At 40.4% G+C, this 23,850-nt stretch overlaps 1 protein-coding gene and 1 pseudogene across 1 annotated transcript in view; one reads left to right on the top strand and one right to left on the bottom strand.

Moving 5' to 3' along the window:
* The window catches only part of ARHGAP42 (Rho GTPase activating protein 42), a 256,582-nt gene that overhangs the window by 197,463 nt on the left and 35,269 nt on the right, over positions 1-23,850 (bottom strand). The gene's annotated exons all lie outside the window — the stretch shown is intronic.
* Positions 5,185-7,617, top strand: LOC119050092 (60S ribosomal protein L30-like; annotated as a pseudogene).

Below are 23,850 nucleotides of genomic sequence, written 5' to 3'. Positions count from 1 at the left end.
TGCACAGGATTGTTCCAAAGACTAACTGAAGATGTGCCTGGTATACATGAGGCAACTCAATAAACGGCTTCACAGTTGTCATTCCAGCCCAGATTATTAAGGTGGAGGAGTTAGCTGGCCTTCCAGACAGAAGTGCACTGTACAAAAGTGTGCATCTATGTGCCAGCACACAGCTCTGGCTGAGGCTAGAGAAATCATGGTCCCTGTAGCAGATGCTGTGAGAAGAGAAAGATGGGAAGCACACTTGTAGGATAATTTTAAGCCAAGCTGTATATGGGTACCCTCACCAAGACTTGGCAAAAAGCATTCTACTTAGCATCCATTTATTTTTCCATGTGCAATATAAAGGCTTGTGCTAAAATGGATTTGAAGTTGCGGATGCAATTCCTACACAGAAGACTTGGGAAGGAAGGAGAGGGTTATATGAGTAGATCAGGATACTTAGGAACCCTGTAACACAGATCCTCCTTCTCCCCCCTCCTCACCACAAGCTCCTCTGAGTTTCCCCTCAAAACTCAATGAGTTTTGAAAGCTTAGTCCTAGGGAAATGACAACACCCAATGACTGACTGTTCTTCCTTGCTTGTTCCTTGCTCCTCATGGCTTTGCTCCTTGACTAAGAAAGGTAAGCTGCTGTGTCCTTTCACAGAGACCCCAGTGAATGCACCATCGTAATTCCTATCCCCAAACAAGAACACATTTGCCGGTTTTGTAAGCTACCCTTCTCAATATGGCTAAGTGACTGGGAGTGTGAGCTCTCATGACAGATTACCCAGGTTAGCTTCCTGCTTCTACCAATCAGTAGCATGATTGTGGGCAAGTTCTATAACCTCTCTGTACTTCAGAGCTCTCATCTGTTAAATAGTATAGAACCCACCTCTTAGGGTTATTGTGAGAAGTAAATAAGTGAGTTAATATAATAACGAAGCACTTAGAACAGAGTCTGACACGTACTTAAGCACTTAAACATGTTGGTTATTTCTACTGAACAACTCAGAAAAGAAAGGAAAAGGTAAAATTTCAGGGAGGAAGGTGGCAGCTGTTAGACCTTAGATATCCCTAGGAAGTGCTCAAAGAAACAGTGTGTTGATGGCAATTTCAAATTCTAGATTCAAATTCCAAATTCCAAATTCTTGGTGCACTGCGATCATGCTGTAACAGAGAGAATCTGATGAGTCAATATTTCTGTGTAAGAGTTAGGTGTCTGTTTCAACCCCCGGTAGAATCAAGAACGCATGAATGATCTCTTCACAGTCCTTTTGAAAGCATAATGAATAACAAAGGATTATACAAGATAATATAGTTCTCAGCTAGTTCAGGTGATAATTCCAAAAATAAAGGGAAAAGTTCAAATTATAACTTATTTTCAATTTCAAGTATCTTGTTTCTCAATTTTCCTTTTACTTTTTCTCATTTAAAAAAGTATTGACGATATCAAAAATATTATCAAAGTACAGAACTTATGGTGTCTTCTGGCAGTAATATTGACCAGGCTGCCAAATGAGGAACCCAGCTCATGTGTTTGATCTTGGCTCCATCTCTTACTGTGCGCAGTTCTGACTTGGAAAACCCAATGTCTTCTGTAGATGTTAAAAACCACATGAAATAAGTATTCCCTCAATCTAAAGTTTCTAAGCACTCATCAAATGTGCAAAACCAATGTACTGGTTCTGAAACCTTTGAAATAAAATTGATTCACATGTGATTATATAGACCTTGCATTTGAAACCTAAGTTTTTAAAGCTTATTGTTCAATTTTAAAGTACTAAGTTGTGTAATGATAGAATGAACATTTTATCTCAAATGCAAAAAGAAAGATCAAATGAATAAGACATTATGACCAGGAAATATAGTTTAGGCAAGAAAGAATATTGTCTCTTTCTCCCTATTTCTACCCAATTATTAGAAATTGAGGACACCAAGAAAGATATCCTAGTCATAGCTGCGGTGGGCACATTCTATGGTGAAGGCAAAGGAATAACATTTACTAGCGAGCAAGGTTGTACATAGTAACGATGCTAAAAGTACCACTCACACCACATACATCCTTTCCACTCACCTAACCTGTAAAGTAAGTGTAGGATGTCTTCACACGTATTCTTTACCTTATAACCTGGAAGAAATTACCTTGGGCTTTACCCTGCAGTGTTTTTATATCAAAGAGTTAACCTATAGCACCCATGATTGTATGATGCTAATGAAACACTGAAACTTCTTTTCATTAAAGAAATACAAAACAGTTAATGTTTAATTATAACTCTCCTTACACACAGACTTAAGAGCTGGAGCCTACCTTTAGAAGTGTTAATAGAATTACTTTTACAATGTCAGCTATGGAAGTGAGCTGTACTTATGTCATGACAAGCACAACCAGCCAGTCCACACTGGTATAAGGGTATAAGGCAGTCCCTCCTGAAATCCAGTTGCTCTGGGATTAGACTTAAGCAAGACTCACAGAAGCAATATATCCAGACATATTTGTAGAATTATCATCTCCACACTGTCATGAAGAAGGCAGAGAGTAGGAAACGATGGGAATTCAAGGTAAAAACAGAATATAAACTTCCCTCTGAAAGGACAGAGTCCAGGAAGGACCTGAGACACGGAAATAAATTCGATCAAAGGTCAACTGATCAAGTCTCCACCAGAGGCAAACATGACCAGCACACAGATAGTACTTACTACGTGACTGATAGTTTTCCAAGCATTTAATGTAAGTTAAACCACAATACAACAGCCACATAAATTAGATATCATCACTACCATTTTACACATGAAGAACCTGAAGCACAGAAGTTAAAAGACTTTACTAAGGCCATACAAACTAGTAAATAACAGAGACAGAATTTCAACCCAGGGAACCTGGTTCCAGAATCCCCACTTAACCACACTGCCATACTGCTCCGCATGTACAGACAGCAAATAAAAAGATATAATCAGTTGCACTTGAGCGGACAGAGAAGGCTTCTCAGAGGAAATTAATGAAAACGGGGACTTGAAAAACTTATCAGTGCACTAGGCAAGGCCCAGTTAAGAAAATGTCCAGAATCTTCCAAAAGGCATATCTTAACATATCCAGCCACATCTATCAAGACTCACACCACACTGAGGTACTAGTTACTACCACAAACAAACCATCCGGTCTCTTGTACCTCTGTTTATATTGTTATTCAACCTTCTTGAATGATAGATACTCTTCTCCCATGTTCTATTTCAACATCCCTCCTGAGCCCCCATTTCTCCCAACACCTTCCTAATCTCCTTTACACTTGCCCACTTCCCACTAAGTGTGACTCTTGCTGTGCTTTCTCTATTTTACCTTTTATCCAGTTATCCAAAAACACAGCTTATCCACCTTATTTTAAAGTGTACTAAAAGTGAAAGACTGTACCATTGATGAACACAGCCAAGTAATCAACACCATATCTTATGCACGACAGGAACTCAGTTGTCACAACCATGAATTTCTGAAAGGTGGTTACATACTCCAACCTTCTGGGTACCACTCACCTTCCCCTCTTCCCATTCATGCTCTTGAAAGACCCTAAAGTGGGTTTTTTAGCCAGTTGTAAAACATGTGATTATGTTATCTATTGTCCAAAACAATAATAAGAGAGATTTTCGCTATTTAGAAGAAACTTTGATACACATTACGATGCTAGCAATAGTGTTAGTAAGATGTTTTACTATTTCAAAGTTCTTAATTCTAACACAGAGCTGTGAGGGCTGAAGCTCTGAAAAGTTACGTAACAACTTACTCTGTCCAGAATCTAAGAGCAAGATTCCAAACTGGGCAGCTCTTCTGTTCCCCAAACTGGATGTTTTTCCTAATGCACACCATAGCCAATTCCCCCAAAATAACAGGCATTAAAACCAGGGAGGGCACAACCTTTAGACAACATCTACCTTATCCTTCACCTGCTGCATAAATTTTAAGATGGTAAGATTCTTACTGGACTCTGTGAGAGAGGGCTGGCTATGCTTTTTAGCATGCAATAAGCTAGCACGAACACATTATTAAATGGCCATTATGAAACACCACACTAAGACTCAAAGGAAATGTTTTCTAACCCCACCAAATAGCTGAATAATATTCCTGGTGTTTAGTTTCCTGGAGGTAGGTATATGTTCTTCATCTATCTTTGCTCTTAGTGCCTAATAGAAAGCAAACACATCAGAAAAGAAGAAAGATAGAAAATATATGTCATTTTAACCAAACTGCGAAAATCATTTACATTATGAAGGTTGAAGTGTGAGGAAAGAGTTGATTCTTCTAACTGGACTAAGAACTTTAATTTTTGAACTTTCCAGTCCTGCATCTGGACTTCCAGATAACCTTCTAATTATCCCCTGCAGGACTCGTGTAGATAGCAAACGTCGACCTGACATCCATTATCCAGACCCCCGGAATGCGACCAGACCTCCTGATACCCATCACCCTGTCTGCCTGACAGCTGACTGATAACCATCTTGGACCAATCTAGGGCTGAGAATAAAGAAATGGACTCAAGAGTGTACTTTTTACTATAAGAGCTTTTAACTTTTCTTTCTTTTTTGGAACATTTCTGGAGTTTGGCCGAGCTGTGCTCCCAGTTTACAAACTCCAATACCCTTGAACAAATTGCTGTCATTTATTTCTAGCAAAGCCCCCAGGCACCTTCTGAGTTTGTTCAACACACAAAAGAGACCAAAGGGACCAGAAAGAAAGAGGAAAGTGTACACCAACTACCACTGTGTTCATAATATAAAAATCCACTAGAGGTAAATTATTGAACACATAGTTGCAAGCCTTAACTTAATTTTTTTTTAAAAAGGGACACAGAATATGCAAAGAATTACTAAATAAGCCATGGTTTTAAATACCTGCAGTTTTGTTTTCAGCATTCTCTCAGGGAACTACAAATGTCAGATTGCTACATGGAGAAAAGGGAGATGAAAAGAACACTGTATATGCCAAAGTATAAGAAAAACACAAGGAGAAAGATTCATTTCCATGGCTCTGACTTGAACAAAGTTTTAAAATGCCCACTTTGTTATTTTCTATTTTACATAAATGGCTACAAAATAATAGCTGTCCAGTATTAACTAAAAAAGGCTCAGTACAGGGGGAAATTCCTTGTTTTCGCTCCCCCGCCATCTTGGCAGCTGCTCTCTGTTGGGGCCACCCCGCACCGCAGGCAGGAAGATGGTGGCCACAAAGAAGACAAAAAAGCCTCTGGAGTCCATCAACTCTAGGCTCCCACTTGTTATGGAAAGTGGAAAGTACGTACTGGGGCACAGGAGACTCTGAAGATGATGATCACGTAAGGCAGAGCAGAACTGGTCACCCTGGCCAGCAACTGTCCAGCCTGGAGCAGACCTGAGTGAGTGCTGTGCCGTGTTGGCCGGGACTGGGGTCCATCACAACACCCGCAACGGGACTGAGCTGGGCACGATGTGTGGAAAATACTAGAGCGTGCACATTGGCTGTCCCTGACTCAGGCGATTCTGGTATCATTAGAAGCATTCCAGAACAGACTGGTGAAGAGAAAATCATGCAAAATTTTTCTTTAATAAAACTGGCCAGCCCTGGCTGGTGTGGCTCAGTGCATTAAGCACAGGTCACTGGTTTGATTCCTAGTCAGGGTACATGCCTGGGTCTCAGGCCAGGTCCCCAGTAGGGTGCACGCAAGAGGCACACATTGATGTTTCTCTCCCTCTTTCCTTCACTACCCCTTTTCTCTAAAAGTAAATAAATAAAATCTTTTTTTAAAAAAAACTGGCCAGAGCTTGGTTTAAAAACAGGAAAGAAAAAGAATAAGGCCCAGTATAAAGCTTGGTACTAATAATTACTCAGTAAATATATGTTGAGCAGAAGTGAAACTGAGTAACTTACAGTAATGAAATCAAGGAATTCTCTCTCCTTGAAGGGCTTGTGAAACACAACCATGAAGCAATAGCTGTGCCCACATGAGGTCACAGGAGACAGAGTCACCAGAGGTCAGTGGTTCTAACATTGTTTTTCATGCCCTTGTTAATACAAAAAAAAATGCAGACTGCTGTGGGCCACAAAATTAACTTGCTGTACTCTAGGGTATAACAACATGGTTCTTTTGTCACTGTGAAATGGGTAAAACGAATCAGCCTAGCTTCAGATGACTTCATTAAGTTCTATACCAGATATGTATGCAGGATCTCATTTCTTGGCAGTGGATACAACCACTCTTCTAGCAGACAATATAGGAAAATCAAAGCACGTGTTTTCAGTCTTAAGTCTTCAGTGATGAGTGTGCTCAGATCTGGAAAGAAGTCCTTCTTTGGAATCAATCTTCATTTTGTGTCATGGACTACGTGTGGCCAAAAAACAAACATGCACATCAATTCAGGGGCCACCACCTACTGCAGTGTCTTAGAGCAGGCGTTTAGCTTCTCTGGATCTCAGATTCCTCATGAACACAGGGAAGATACTAACCCCTTGCAAGCCTGTCAGGAATATTACGTAAAATTGGCCTAGCACAGTGTCTGGTCCATAACAGAAACTCGAAATACTAGTTCTCAACAAATGGTAACTATTAAGCTACTATTTATTATCATGGCAAATGCAGAATATGAAATATTTTTATTGTAAGCATAACATAGTTAATCTGTATATTAAATGACTATCTGCAGGAGAGTTTCAGCAAAACTAGTGGGCTGGCTTCTAATAAAGGCCAAACAGTTCATAATCCCATAAATGATATGCGTCTGGCAAGCAGTTCCAGAAGATTCTGCCCTAAAAACAACAAACAGGAACCAACACTTGGCCAGATTGTATCCAACAGTTTCTATAAAGCTACAAATTCCATGAAAATTAAAAACAAAAATCCCACAAAGACTTCACTCTTGCTACAGCCCAAGTTAAAAATAGAAAGTTCAAAAGATGAAACTAACTATCCTGTCTTCCTACCCTGGGGAAAAAGATAAAAACCTGGGGAAAAAACCTGGGGTTCCGGTTGGGAGGAGGCGGGGTGGGGGTGGGGTGGGGGTGGAGGAAGGAGGCAGTTTCTCAGGACTGACTTCCGGCCTCGTATGAGCATTCCTTTGCCGCCTCCTTGGAGATTTCTCTCCCTCACACTCTTCCCCCTCAGAAGGGTTTGTCCTTAGCCGCCTTGCTGTAACTCAGTATTTGTTCTCTCTTATGCAGTATTACCTGTGTGCATCTATCTGTACAACTCCTATATGTGCAACTCCTAAGTGGTGATTTCTGTTTGGATGCTGGAATTCCAAGCAAAATGTCCTACAACATCTCCCTTGCCTTTTTTGTGTGTTAACTGGAAAATGAATTGCCCAACATGAAGGAGGCCTTTGCAGTTTTCCTTCACTTTCTGGCCACACAGGGATGGCCTGCCATGTGTTCTGGGCTTCCTGGTCTACTTTCCACCCCTGACCTCTTCTTTCCTCATCCAATCACTCATTTCCTACTGTTTGTCGGGAATCCGCAACTTGGACTCTTACTAACAGGTTCGGAAATGGAAAGTGTTTTAGTGACCCCGCCCACTTTTCTCCCAAGTACCTGAAGCACTATCTGCCCAAGATGACAAGTCCAGAAGAGCACCTGGTGTCACCTTACCTTTCAGATCAGCCTAGCACCAACTCTTAGAACTTACTTCCTTTCTTCCATCATCGCCCCCTGCTCGATATCATATACCAAGTACGTCTGTGGTTAAACCATGATTTGACTCATTTAATTTCCTTTTTGAAGCATGGCACCACCTGCTACCTACTAGACAATGCAAGTATATCATCTTTCCCTGTGTTTCTTAGGCCACCTTTTTTCTCAAATTGTTCTTTGTACCTGCAATATTCCAGCCAAACACATAGATCTACACTTTCATTTTCTCGCCATCCACTTAGTCATCCGTCCCTCTCCACGCTGGACATGGCTCTTTGTCTCCTGAATGTCCTCAGATAAGGAAGCGCTCACAGCAGCACCACCACGAAGCTGCACGGTGCCTTACAAGAGCGGCCGGCTCTACCTGAAGACGATGCACCGAGGCCCTTTTAAAGAGCCTACAATGCCTGCCTGCCTAGACGGACTGATCTGAAAGCCACCCTACAAACCCCACCAGGGCCTCTGCTGATTTTCAGACACCGAATACCGACCAGCACAGCCTGTCATGCACAGTGGGGGCCAGGGCTTCAGAAAGCCATGGATACTTTTAGTGCAGCTCCCCGGTGCCACTTTCATTACAAAATTAGGGGAAAGGAAGCTAAGTAGTTTTATACTGTTTTACATTTTTTAGAATGCACATATTGTGGGTAAAGCAGAATTTATGTGAATTAAGTCGTATCTTGTTACTTTCACTAAGGCGGCCAGTTTGGGCCAAGCCATCCATGTCCATTTTACCGTCCTCTGATAGCAAATTTTAAGTACTACATTACTGTCATCTGCCTCTTTTCTGAATGTCTATTCAGACAAAACTGTCTACCATACAATTTTTATATTATTATTTTCGTTTTTATATTAGTCCCATAACCCTCACCAAACAGGAAAGCTGGTAGAAGACAGAGAAGCTCTCCAGTCTTGACTGCATCTGGCACAGGGCCTTGGAAGCAGGACTGTGCACAGACAGGACAGAATGCAGGAATTCAGAGCATGTACTTAGGAAAGGTAAACTAAGGCCTCCCAGGACTGGAAAAGAGCAACCAGAGATAAGAAGCCAGGTGGTTGGAGGCAGACGTGCTTCTAGCTATAAAAGATGCCGTGAGGAAAACCAGAGCCCCAGTCAACACATGTACTTAACCAGCTGGACAGCAAATCAAGTAGATGAGGTCTGAGGAGCCAGAGAGAATGGCAGGAGTTTCTTTCATTTAAGATCTTTTGGCAACCGGGGCAAACAGCAAAGCCATGGAAACTGACAAAAAGCAGCCCAGATACTTCAGCTGCTGACCTAAAATCTCAGCATTGATTTGGAAGAAACCCAACTCTAAAAATGATCCTGGTGGTCTAATCAAGTTCACTGGAGAGAGCATTTAGTTTAAAGAAGTTTTTAACTCTACAAACTTAAATCATTAGAGAAGAGACCAAGTACAGGCTTTTATTTCCTTGTATCATTTCCTAATGCAAGGAAGTCCCTCTAGAAAATGGTCAGAGCAAGGATTTGGATGTCAGACTAGTAGTTAAAAGTATCAGTTTCACTGTGTGGACAAGTCACTTAAGCCCTTCAAGTTTCAATTTACCTATCGATAAAATGAAGAGAGTATTAATACGTCTACTTCCATACAATTGTTGTAGCGACCACATGATCAGCATAGCACATTATGAGAGCTGGATAAACTATCGTAACTACTGCTATTTTTCAGGAGGAAATCATTGACTGGAAAGATGTCATTCTTGGCTCTCAGTTACTAGACTGTGCTACGCTTACCTCCCTGTGCTTGCCAACCAAGCTAACACTAAAGTGACGACAAACACCACTACAGTCCAACTGTCTATTCCAAAAGGTACGCTCACCATAAGTGCACTTTCCCATCAGCTGTTAGCCACGAGCAACATTAAAGGTCTACAACACTTGTATTGCCTCTGATAATTGAGACATTAAACCTCTACTAAAGTATCATCTCAGTGGTTAGATATCTGCATTCCAGCATTCCGTAAAATACTCCTAGACCCTGTAATAAAATCTGTTTAACCAAGCAAAGAAACAAGCCAACGCACGTGACCCTCCGAAGATTTTCTAAGCATGATTTAAATGAATCAGCAAGCTTAGAATGCAAGTACAACTTAAGTGGCTTGGTTATGTTTATTGTGACACCAGTATTTGCATTTTCACTATTGTGTTTTTACTGATTTGGCCAAATAAAAATGTGGAGTGCCATGTAACATTATGGCTGTACATGACCACTATGGTTTTGGCAAAAGAATTTTTTCATATAGAGGCATGACTAACATCCCCTTAAAGACTGGAAATATTTTATAATGAATAGTAATTGAAAGAAGCATACATAAGCCTCTGTCTCGGACAACAAATGAAGTACGCGGGCATCATGCTTCGTTCCTCCAGAAAAGAAGGGCACTGTACAACTGCGGGGGCAGGGCTGCCAGGGAAGTAGGGCACAAAGATCACTATTCTCCATTTACATGTTTTTTGTAAGTTTTCCATAAACTTGGTGCCCTTCCTACATGTTGACAGACTTCCTTTTTCTGTTGTCCTACCCCGTTTTGAAACACTGAAGCAAGTTTTCAAAACTCAGGAAACTGCATGTGAACACTGTAGCTTTCTCATCTGTGTATCTTCAGAGACAACCGCTTATCCCATCTTTAACAGAGACAGTATCCCAATAGAGATGATGATTTTGGTGGGGCACGCTTTCTTTTTTGGTCTAATGTAAATGCCAAGTGTTCTGCTTTTAAAACATTAACTTAATATAGCCATCGCACCGCCTTAAATACGCTTGATGCGATTTTTCAAATCGTATTTATATTCCTTACCTCACTGGAATCCCATAGGGAAACATAATTCCCCTGGACAATAATCATCTCCATTTTACAGATGAGAAAACTAAGGCCCAAGGTTACGTGATTAACCCAGCACCAGAAGCAGGCAGGAATCCTAGTCTCCCACATCCGGTCACCCTTCTTTCCATACCACTTTAAATGCATATTCCTCTTAAACCTGTAATTTTACCATACTGGGTTTAGCTCAGTACTAAATAAAAATTTTCACTGGATCATTCACAATCTCTTTTCTTATTTATCACTTCTTACTTTTAAAAAAAAAATCACTCATTTTTATAGATCTTATATCTCCATCATGTAACTAGTTTAATGTCCTGTGTATTATATATTTACATGAATGGTCATTATAAAAATGCATGATGGCTTTGAAGAAGACACACATCGTACGTGTACAGGATTATTTTTATTTGGGTATGATTAATTATCCATCAGAACACAAAGATAAATCTCAATCTTATTCTAAAAACCGAACCTCATTCACCTACATGCCATGCTGCTTCTGTTGCCAACACATCAACCATCTGTGCAGAGTCAGCAACTGCCTGCTGAGACACTGAGTAATGAAGGTTTTTATTTAAAAACCTTATCGTGTCCAACTGTGTCATCTTTGACAACTACGCCTGGCTTTAGAGCTTCCCACACTCTGGAAGGCATACTGCCTCTAATTATCCTACTGCTACAAATAAAGGGACTTGTCATACAAATGTTACACACAGTTTATCCCGGGCTTTTATTAGACAGCATATAGCCTGCTCATGATTAAGTCACCAGTCAATTCAAAAACTTAAAGTTTATGTGGTTTTTCAGTTCTTCCTGCCTAGTATTTTTGGCTTACTTCCAAACTTAGTATTACTTCCTCAACTAATGAAATTTGAAGGTGTTGTAATTTTCATTTATTGTAGCTCATACATTCTACAATGCTAAATTTTAAGAAAGACCCCTACCCAATTTTAGACTTATTAAAAATACACTTTGACCTCATGAAGCTCTTTGTATTTTATACGTCACTCATATTGAACAATGGCATCTTTCGGAACATCTGCCATTGTCAAGTAAGAATTACAGCTAATCTCAAGGAGTCAGTAACCTAACAAAACAAACAGCACTCAGTGCACGTCCTCAGCTGCCTTTTCCTATCTCTGAATGCCACAGACACCTAACACCACCATGAAAAGCCTGTTTTGGAAACATTGGATCTCAGAGTATGAAATAAGAAATTAGTTCTCTCTAGCTTAGCTTCTCATTCTTGGGCATCTAAATGGCCTGAAGCCAAGCCCTGGCTAGTGGATTGAGCACGGAACTGAGAACCAAAGGGTCACCGATTCGATTCCCAGTCAGGGCACGTGTCTGGGTTGCAGGCCAGGTCCCCAGTAGAGGGCATTCGAGAGGCACCCACACACGGATGTTCCTCTCCCTCTCTTTCTCCTTCCCTTCACCTCTAAAAATAAATACATAAAATCTTTTAAATAAATAAACGGCCTGAAGCCCTCATGCCACCCAGTCCCTAGGGCTGGTTTCCGGCAGAGGCGGAGGCTCCTAGGTTAAAACACGAGCCAAAGGGAGGTACCTGCAGCTGTGTGCTTATGTAAGCCACCGGAGGCCCCCAGAAATGCCAAAGCAGTGGTATCGTAGACAACATTTTAACAGGGGCTCTCCAGATAATGAATAAGGTCCTGTAGTCTTCTGCGTTTTCAGGATGAAGATTCATGAGAAGAGATAAACAACTGAGAACTGAAATTGTATGGATTGTTTGCTCCAATGCTCCCTAATCATAACTTTTTAAATGTAAAAAAATTCTCTGGAACCCAAGATTCCCATTCAGTTCCAATGCTATACAGCGTGGGGAGCCAGACATTGAGTCAAGGGTGATAACTTTAATGATAAATGAAGCACAGTTTGTACATGAATTGCCACAGGCCTGTGGTAGGCGTGGGGCTAAGCACTGTCTTCAGCTGATTCATTTACTAACTCACGTTACATCAGAACAGTGAAGGGTAGACCTGGACATCTCATGAGAATACCTAGGGATCATTCCTTTCAAGTGACTACCATCTACCACAATAGCAACATTACAAAAAGGTATAGTGGATATCAGATTTAACATCTAAATTATTAGATGTTTTCAATAAAATGAAATGGTACATTTTTCTAATCACAGCCCCTCAAACCAAGGGAGTAAAGAAGTACTGACCAAATAAAAGTCCTTGGGGTTTTAGCTTTATTGAGTAGTAAACTTAATATAGAATCAGCATACCACGACCTGCAAGTGGTAGTTTCTAAAGGGCTTGAGAGATTTGTTTCCTAAATACCTTGACTGTTATCCTGCAAACAAATCTTTATTCTATCAACCTGCGCTATGTAGAGAAATAATTTGCTTAAGTAAGGGTCACGTTTAACCCTGTATCAGTTTCCAACCATGATAGATGCTAAACTGGTTACATACAAATTAATGAGCTTTTTGAAAAATTAACAAAGTAGTTCATTTTATCAAACCGTCCCATATAAGGTTCATTTAATCAACCAAAATGTATGTATTAACTTCCCTATCCATCCAACTTCTACATCACTGTCTACGGATCTTACTTGCTATCATCCAAACTCTTTATTAAGTAAGAACCAGAGGGAATTTGGAATGACAGACTGCTCCACTATAGAGAAAAGTGAGAAATAATTTTTACAGAATCAAAAACACTGAAGATGGTACCCTCTCTAAATGCAATCAATTAGCTCTGCGGAGAGTTTGTCGATTTGTCAAACCACTTAATTTAGAATCATCTCCAGATTACTCAAAGGCAGTGCAAGATGAACGATGATATACCCACTAAAGAGCACTAAAATAAGTGAGAATTTGCTTAAAATGAAATGTTTTTTCCTCAAGTTAAGAAAAAAATTGGTACCTAAATTATCTAAATATAACCTCACTCCCTCAATCCCTTCAGGTCTTTAAATGGCGATCAGTAAGGTCTTCCCAGACCACTATTCAAAACTGTAGCAGCCCGTACAGAACACACACACACACACATACACACACACTTACACATAACCTCCCTCATGCATTTTTCTCAGTAGCACATATAACCATCTAACCCTGTAACATATTTACTAAACCTGTTTCTGCCAATCAGAATGTAATTTCATGAAAACGCAAATTTCTGCCTATGGTACACAGAAGGCACTTAGTTCTGCACAAACAGATGAATGAGACCGCAGGTATGTAGTAAGGTCCCCTGGCAGTGGCCATCTTAAAACAGGATCTGCGCATCCTACCCTGGCATCACAGCTTTCAGGCCAGCACTCACTTTTTTATTACTATTTTTATATGTAAACAAGACATATTATAGAATATTACATAAAGGAATAAATTTTAAAATAACTCAAAGGGAATTTCAGCTGGCAATAGGCAGAGAGCAGCTCTATGGTAAGCAGCCATACGGGGAAAGAGGGAGAGGTGTTGGGATGGAACGTGTTTCCTCTCCTCTGCTTTAGGGGTGATTTCAGGCGGATGTATGGAAAGGAATATGCCGGAACCAAAACATCATCCACAGAAACAATCATATTTTTTAATACACCTGAAAAGAAAGGTGTTCCAGTCATGCATTTCACTGTGAAGCAATAGGAAGCTAACCTGAATCAGGTAAACAAAGTGTAGCGTTTTCACAGTTTATTTGGTACAAGTATGGAACAGAACTCAGCCAGGGAGAAGGAGCTAGTGAGAAATCGACATTGAGGACCTGAAAGTTCCTCAAAATACTCGTTTCTTCCCCAGATGAAATGAAGCCGTCCTCAATAGACAGCACTTTTTAAAAATCAAACAGTTAGTACTTGTTGTGTGAAAAATCTTTTACTTAGTTCTTTCTTTCCCAACTAAAGATCTTAAAAATGTCTGATTACCAGCTTAGTGCTCAGTATTTCAATGCCAAATTGCAGAATGGTTCTTTCACGTTCTTCCACAAGCTGTTAGCACCCTTGTTTACAAGGACTGGCAAAAACATATTTATACATGTGATTAAGTGCTCCAGGAATCTTATCAATTCAGTGTGAAAAATTTTTTTGCAAGTCTCCCAAAATAACCAGTTTACATTTTATTTATACTCATTTTATCATGTGGTTACAAGTAGTTCTAGTAGGAATTAACTCAAAGTTAAAGGTTTACAGTTGAAATGCCCCGCTAACATAGACATAAAAAACACGTATACTCTGAATTATTACACACAACTGGACAGAAAGTAGAAGGGAAGGGTTGTAGTGCCAGTTCCACTGTCATTAATTTGGTGCATCCCTACTCTGTGTGTCAAGTGACTAGGTGATGACCTCTTTGGGCCGCAGAAGGTGGACCACAGGTGATTGCTATGGTCCCTTCAAAAAGGCCATCACCGGCAGACTGCCTGGCATGTAACAAGTGCTCAATAATTTGACAGAGAAAGGTTTCTAATTAACAGGATCTGTTGCTTCAAAGTATAAAACACTTTTCTTCCTAAGGAAGCTCAAAGCACTTCAAGTATATTACCATCACCCACCACAAGTCACACACCTGAAACCTCAGCTACTCAGACAACTGAAAAGTGAAACTCTCGGAATCTCAAACTCGCTCACTGCTCCCGCGCTTGTTCCTGAAGGACAATCAGCTGGGAGCTGTGGTCATGAACGAGTGTGGCCACTTCGGTGCTGGGTTAGCTTGCTTTCAATGTTCCAAAGGAAATGAAAGGAAACAATGATTCTAGTTCCACAGTGATCATCAGTTAACATTATAACACAAAGGCCTACCTGATTGTAATATAAGAAACAAGATCTTCTCCCACATCCAGGAGTAAACAGCCTGGTGGGGAACAAACATCTTAACTTGCCTGAAATAGGATCAGCACAGTGATAGTATTCGATCCACCAGGAAAGTGGCAGAAGATGGTGAGAAGCATGAGTAGGAGCTTAGAGAAAGAGCGAGGGACAAAACCAGCTACAGCTCCATTTGGAACAATTGTCCGTCGCTTTTTCTTTCCTGAAGAAATCACTAAGATTTCCTCTGAAGTATTTCTCTTTTATCTACAAAACTAAAACAGACAGATCAGAGTCTCGGGTTACAGCAGACCACCTTATGGATTTCTCTCTAAGCCTGAGCTTGCCAGAATTTGCACACTGCGGTCATTAGTACACATGCAAAAAAAAAATGCTTGCTCTCAACTTAGGTAAGGACGAAATAACAATTTTCAGATTAAAGTAAGTGCTTCTTATACCAAGTTATTTTTGCCAAAATTAATCACTGCTTCTGCAATGGAACATGGCGGGAACAAATGTCTTTCGCACAGAGAAATCGCCTTTCCAGCCAACCATTCAGTGACACGGGACCTGTAACCCTTCCACTTAGACTTAGAGCAGCTAACTGGTGGGCCCCGCAGTTCAGCTGCCACTGACTGAGGCGGGACAAGGAAGCCAGGCCTTCGAGGTTCTTCAGTCTAGGCCAGCACCGGGGAGAGAAGTCAAGGGATGTGTCAAGGTCAGTTACATGGTGGACCTGCCAAAACAAGAAACAGTCCACAGTGGAATTTTCTTCATCCCACACTCCTCTGGCCACAAACACTGAACCTTCATGCCCGCAGCTCTGCAGGAAGGACCACGTTTCACTAATTGTAAGACTAAGGTTCCTTTACATCTGCACGACCATTTTATAACTAGCCATCTGTATTCTTAATCCCTTCCCCTTTCTCACCCAGTGCCCCAATCGTCCTCTGGCAACCATATCGAACACAGTCGATGACGGTAATAACAATATATGGTGCCAGGTGGACACTGGAAATATCTGGGGAAATACTTCGTAGGTCTATGATTTGCCTCACCACTACGCTGTATACCTGAAACTGATATAAAATAATATTGAGCGTAAACTGTAATTGAAAAAAATTAAAAATAAATAAAAAGTAAAAAAAGAATAGATTCCACCCTGGCTCAGTTGATTGGACTGTCATCCCATACACGAAAAGGTAGGGGTTCGATTCCCGGTCAGGGCACATACCTAGGTTGCACGTTTGATCCTTGGCCAGGGTACATATGGGAAGCAACCAATCGATGTTTCTCTCTCACATCAATGTTATTTCTCTCTCTTTCTCTCATCTCCCTTCCTCTCTCTCTAAAATCGATAAACATATTTTTTAAAAAGAACAGGTTCCTTCTTCACTTCTCTCATAATATATCTCTGCACAGTGGCCTTGCAGTCAGTCAAATAAACCTTTCTGCTTTTCTACCCAAGCCCACGGGACTGGAATGAGGCTGTCAGCTTCCACCTCCCTAGGATGGGAAATCAAGAACAACCACAAGTGCCCCCTTTACTCTACATATGAATGTGTATGTGTGTGTGTGTGTGTTAATAATCCAGTAACCGAAGCTTCTCCAAGCTTGTGTCCAGCTCCGGCAGTGGCAGAATCGTCCCTGGAGCAGCCAGTTCTGACACTGAAACACAGGAGCGGCAGAAGGGGCGGCTACTGGGACCCGCGTGTCCGCCATTCCATGTAAAACTCCGCCTCCCAGGCGGCTGGCCTCCTTACCCACCATTCCCTTCCCTCTAGAAAGCACAGCTCAGGACAGTGTTCACCACGTGAGCAGAACTGTTATCAAGTAGCAAAGAAAAGAGGGGTTTAAATTTTAGTTCCATGACTGACTGAGTAGCATTTTGTTACCTTGAGCACATTAATGTCTTTTTCGAAATTTCAATTTTCTACAGATAAAAGAATGCTACCACTTACTTCACAGTGTTGGTGGTGAGAGCAGAGAAATTCAGAGCACTACTGTTTACTAAATATGTTTCTCTCCCCAACCCTAGTTCCAAAGGAAAATACTGGATGCAACATATAAAAATGGGGGTGGGGAAAGGTGAATGGTGACCAGCATCCTTTAAAAAATTTATATTCAGCCCTGGCTGGTGTGGCTCAGTAGATTGAGTGCCAGCCTGCAAACCAAAGGGTCGTTAGTTTGATTCCTAGTCAGGGCACATGCCTGGGTTGCAGGCCAGGTCCCCCGTGGGGGGTGTGCAAGAGGCAAACACACACTGATGTTTCTCTCCCTCCTCTCCCCTCTCTAAAAATAAATAAAAATCTTTAAAAAATTATATTCAAGAAAGAGATCAAAGAACAAGGGAAACCAAAGTATGTTTTATAATTTTAGATTTCACTGTCACAGGAAAAGTTCCAAAATCAAACAAAAAGAATGAACACACATACATGCTAGCCTTAGTTCAAAATTAGAAGGAAAAAAATCAACTTTTAGCTTTCAGGATGACACCAAGTAACTGAATCTTAAAAGAAAAAAGTACATACATTCAACACATCACACACGAAATCTTTTCATAGATATTCACTGCTCTACGTAAAAGCCTTTACCACAAGTGATTTAAAAAATCTGCAGCTGGACTAGAGGTCAGCTGCACTCAGCAGTTCTGTGTGTGTTGGGGGCAGGGGGGTGTCAGGAATGAATGTGGTTATCAAGGCATTTCTAAGCGGGGAACCTTTGGAACGACATTAGAGGGAGGGTCATGGGAAAAGAAGTTTTGCTCACCCTACTTCCTGGCGGCATTTTCAGTACATAAGCCATAAGCTACTCATGTTTACAAAATGAAACAAGAAAAAAGGGGCTTATTAGATGAGGGGGGAGCGTCCACTCAGATTACACGTTGCTTACACATTTGAAATCTGTATTTAAACACTAGAAACAGTTTAAAAGACAGACAGTACACTTCGCTGAGCAAAATATTTAATCCTTACTGCTCTCATAAGTTGAATTAAGTTCATTTTTATTAAAGCCCATCATACAAATGAAACTTAATTAAGAAAGAAAACAATCATAATATATCTACTTTATCCTTCTCAGGATAAAATATGCAATTTGAAGTTATTTTTCTGTCATAAGACAGTGTTTCTCAGGACTCCAAACTGTCTGTAAAAAAAAAAAAAAAAAAAGATTTTATTTATTTATTTTTAGAGAAAGGGGAAGGGAGCGGGAGAAACATCAGGTGGTTGCCCTGACCAGGGGCAGAGCTCGCAGCCCAGGCACGCACCCCGACTGGGAAGCCTCCGCTTTGTGGGACGAAGGCCGACCAACTGAGCCGCACTGGTCAGAGCCAGGATTCCCAAACTTTCAAATCTACAATTCGTCGTGTTAAAACAAGATTGTTTAAGAACTGGATGAATGTGTTCAGGAGTTGACATAACCTCCAAGAGCATTTTAGTTACCAAACATCCATATAGCTCCTCATTTTTAAATTGCTTTGCTAAAGTTCACAGACTGAAGATAACCAGTTAACAATCTGAAATTCTGCAAGCATATAAGCTACCTTTCTTTTAAAAAGAGGACTCTAGGATAATTCAATTCAAGGGAAAAAACAAGTCATTGCCATTTTCATTTTGTGTTTCCTTGTCTTAATCCTGGCACTCTAGAAAATTATAAACACTTTCAAAAAGATCTCAAACTATGTCTGAGCTTATCAAACAGCTTTTTCTTAAATTCTCAGGTACATAGTTCCTTTATCACTGCAGATCTACCAGTGAAAGTGGTCTCCTGATTGCCCCTATGCTTACTAAATTCAACAGTCACACAAAATTTGTAGAACTGACCTTAACAGCACTGAATGCAACAGGCAGGTTTTTTTTTTTAATCCCTGCATCTTCTTAAACAAAAACAAAATGTTCAAACTGGAAATGTAATAACAAACAGATTTCCACATGATCATTTTAAAAAAACACATTTATATTCTTTACTTATTTTTAGTACTTAGAAGTCAGAAGTAGTGTATCTGCAACATTTTTATCACTATATATATATGTATACATATATATATATATGGTTTATATTGTTTACCAGCTTCACACATATTACTCTTACTTAAAAAAATCATAACCTCTCCTTACAAGAAAAAAGGCAAAATACCAACACACAATGTTCTGATTGAACTGCAAAATGAGCGGGGAAATGGACACCTGTTAGAATTATTGAGTTACAGTAAGTCTTCAGGCTAATGTCAGATCCTTCACGTAGATATTCTTGCAAAGCTAAAACGAGGATGGAGCTTAGCTGATAGATTCAGACGTAAGCATTTACCTCATTAGTCACAGTTCTGTGAGGCTTTGAACAGACTGCATGTCTGAACTATCAGCATTTAGACTTCCCTGACTATTTCACTGAATTTCAGTTCCTTCCACGGGAAGGGACGTTAAAGAAATGTCCCTCTTCTACCCAACCCCAATTATTAATACTCAAGATAAAGAACATGTATAAGTTAGTACCTCTGAAGCATTATCATTATAACCAAATCAACACTTGACATTATAAGCTACAGGTTTCTGCCATATATCTACAACTATTTCCCTATTTACTTAAGAGAAATAATTTCTTACATTGAATAATCTCCCAGCTCCCGCGCTCCTCATCAAAATACCCTAAAACATGTCAGGTACAAAAATAGAGTCTTCTTCTGACATCTAGCAACTGCCTACTATGTGCAGAAGAACATTACAAGGAATTCTAGTATTTCCTGTTTTTGTATTTTAATTTTTATTGTATTTTTTCCATTACCATTTAGTCCCTGTATATCCCTTCCCCTCAGTAATCACCACACTCCTGTCCATGCCCATGAGTCCTTCTCCCTTTTTGCTCCATCCTCCCACCCCCCCAACCTCCCCCACGAGCTGTCATCCTGCTCTGCATCTATGACTTTGTCGCCATTTTCCTTGTTAGTTCAGTTTGTTTATTATATTCTACATACGAGTGAAATCATATGGTATCTGTTCTGTTTCCCAACTTATAAAGAGGCTGCTATGTGGCGAGAAAGAAATGGCCACATGAGCGTCTTCTGAGGAAGACGAAGAGAGGGGGCCTCACTGTGGGCAACAGTGTGACAACACTGTGTGACACTCGGACACAGTACCCGCTACCATGGGGCTAGAGGGTGGGCCCCTTTTAAATCCTCTCCCAGCAGGTTAGTCAGTGTAAGTCTGTTACCATTTAGAACCACTAAAAAGTGTTTCAGTAAAGACTAATTTTTTTCTGCTGTGAGTTTTATAGGGCAGAGTTAATTCATTGCACAAATAATTAAGCGTCTACTCAGGGCGGTCCCTGGGCCAGTGCAGAACTCGGAGCTGAGAGTAATCGGCAAGCAAGGCCCGGATGGGCCAGGATGTCTAGACCCAGTGGAGCAGGCCAACCAGGACAGCTGACAACGCTGACGGACAAGACACCAGTGTGAACGCCAACAGAAAAACAAAGGGAAACACAAAAGCTGCAAGGGCACGCTGGGGTTAGAATTAAAATGATACATGAAATGCATACAGTACCGACAAAAAATTGTAGCAATAAGAAGAGGAAGACATAATCCCCAGCCAGACTCTGTGCTAACACTATCTTCTTCTGTCTCCACATCAACCCCACAAAATCCTCCACCATGATCATCTTCATTCCACAGACGTAGAAACCAACCCTGAGCGAGATTAAAGGACTTTCCTCATATCTGTGCCTCTGGAGCAGGAGGCTATTATCATTAGTAACGAAGTGAAAAGTTCATTAATATAAAAAATTAGTGTATAGTCAAACTTCCCCAGTTACCTTTAAAATCTGTTTTTCTGCTTGTTTACAAATAAGGATCCTAGCAAAATCTACTCATTGCATTTACTTACATCTCTTAAGTCTCCTAAGTCCTTTTTATCTTAGAATACTTCCCCGTTCCTTTATTCCTCCTTCCCCCACGTCCCTGACTCCTTGACGACACTGGTTCGGTTGTTTTGCAGGGTGCCCCAATTTCTGCATTTAGCCGAGTGCTTCCTCAAGGTGTTGTGAGCTTGCTCCTCTATCCCTGGAGTTTCCTTAAGTCAGAAAGTTAAGTGTAAAGGCTCGAAGAAAGGCAGAGAGGAAACCAGAATAAATGTGTTTTCCCCATCTCCTTTCCTTTGTCTTTTTTCCCTTTTTTTTTTTGCTTTTTATTTTTTTTAATTTCTTTTTTTCTTTTAGTGTACTTTTCTCCATTACTATTGATCTCCCTTACACCTCCCTGCAATCACCACACTATGGTCCACGGCCAGGACTCCCGTCTCCTTTTTGCTCAATCCCACCACCCCGTAACTGCCCCCCAAAAAGCCGTCAGCCTGCGCTCTATGAGTCTGTCTCTGTTCTGCTTGTTAGTTCAGTTTATTCATTAGATTCCACATATGAGTGAAACCATATGGTATTTGTCTTTCTCTGACTGGCTTATTTCACTTAGCATAATGCTCTCCAGGTCCATCTATCTTACCAGAAAGAATAAATCTTTCTCATTTTTTATGACTGAGTAGTATTCCATTGTAGAAAAGTCCCATAGTTGTTTTATCAATGCATCTACTGTTGAGGTGAATCTAATGCATCTGCTTCTGTTTTTTTTTAATTAGTGTTTCAAGTTTCTTCAGGTAAATTCCCAGAAGTGGAACTGCTGAGATATAAGGCAGTTCCATTTTTAAGTTGTTGTGGTAACTCCACTCTGACTTCCATAGCAGCTGCACCAGTCTGCATTCCCACCAACAGTAGGAAAGGGTTCCCCCTTTCTCTACATCCTCACCAGCACTTGTTTGTTGATTCACCGATGATAGCCATTCTGACTTGTGTCAGGTGATATCTCATTTTGGTTTTAATTTGCACTTTTCCAATAATTAGAGGAGACAGTAGCCTTCAAGGACGCACTATATTAAATGCATTTTAACTGACATCTCCAGAGCCATTTCACTCCAAAGCAGCAGAATATACATTTTTAAGTTCACATGGAACATTTTCTAGGATATGCCATGTGTTAGGACACAAAACAAGTCTCAGTGAAGTTAAAAAGACTGAGATCATACCAAGCATCTTCTCTGATCACTATGCTATGCAACTAGAAATAAGTCAGAAAAGAGAATCTGAAAAATACACAAAGACATGGAAACTAAATAGCATGTTATTAAAAAATGAATGGGTCAACAACAAGATCAAGAAAGAAATCAAAAAGATACCTAGAAACAAATGACAATGAAAACACAACAATCCCAAATCTGCAGGAGAACGGAAAGCTATCCTAAAAGGGAAATTCATAGCATTACGGACCCACCTCAAGAAACAAGACAATGCTCAAACAATCAATCTAACTTTTCACTGAAAGGAATTTGAGAACAACAAACAAAGCCTAAAGTGAGTAGAAGGAAGAATATAATAAAGGTCCAAGTGGAAATAAACTAAATAAAGTCTAAAAAACAATGCAAAGATTGATGAATCCAAGAACTTTTTTTGAAAAGATAAATAAGATTGACAAAGCTTTAACCAGACTAAGCAAGAAAAAAAGAGAGGCAGCCCAAATAATTAAAATCAGAAATGAAGAAAAGAAATAACAACTGACACACAAAAAATTACAAAGATTGTAAGAAAATACTATGAACAAGTATATGCCAACAAATGGTATATCATGAACGAAATGGATAAATTTCTAGAATCATACAGTCTTCCAAAACTAAATCAGAAAGAATCAGAGAATCTGAATAGACAGATCAAAAAACTCCCAACCAATGAAAGCACTGGACTAGATGGCTTCACGGGGGAATTTTACCAAACATTCCAAGAAGAATAACTCTCCTCCTCAAACTATTTCAGAGAATTCAAGATGAGGGAAGACTCCCAAGCTCATTTATGAGGCCAGCATTATCCTAATTCTAAAACCTTTTTTCTATTAAGAGAAAACTGTTTACACACGCCACATTGATGTAACATTTTTCATTGAAAAAAGACAAATTTCTTAGCTTATAACAACAGAACATAAAGACCCTTTTAGAGAAATTAATCTGTACTCTTGAGATCAAAGTGTTTAGTATCATCTATTTCCTACAAAAGTGTTATTAGTTTTTTTTAAATGAACTGAGAGAAGAAACAGTTTTCAAAAAAACACATGCACACAGATACCTTTCTTAGGCTGCAAGCTGTCTCTATAATCCAGTCCCAGTTTATCACGTTTGATAAGACGGTAGCCACTCCATGATCTATCTCCCTGGCATTCTCTGGACACCCAGAGGCCCAGGATTTCTCAACCCAGGTCTGTTCCAGAAAGGCAGCCCAGGGGGATTTCCAGCAAGTTTTCCTTCTCACCAGAGCTACCCTCAAGTGATCACTGGGAAGCCCCCGGCGTGGATCCACAGGAAGAAAAGATGAGATTGTGGAAAAGGGAGAAGTAGGAGAAAAAGCTCACAAAGCTTCACAAATCTCCACAAAACGGTGAGCACTCTCTATACCTATTCCTTTCCCAAGCCCACTGAGGCCTCTGTTTCAAAAAACCAAACTGTGGGTGGACGGCAGTATGTCGTCTCCCACTGGCCCACTCTACACGGTTCCCAGCAGAAACAGTAGGGCCAAGAC

This window comes from Artibeus jamaicensis, unplaced genomic scaffold (genome assembly GCF_021234435.1).
Source record: "Artibeus jamaicensis isolate MK-2021 breed Jamaican fruit bat unplaced genomic scaffold, CSHL_Jam_final contig_585, whole genome shotgun sequence".
In the NCBI taxonomy this organism is placed as follows: Eukaryota; Metazoa; Chordata; class Mammalia; order Chiroptera; family Phyllostomidae; genus Artibeus; species Artibeus jamaicensis.
Note: the sequence above shows the minus strand (reverse complement) of the source record. Positions and strands in the feature narration are given on the sequence as shown.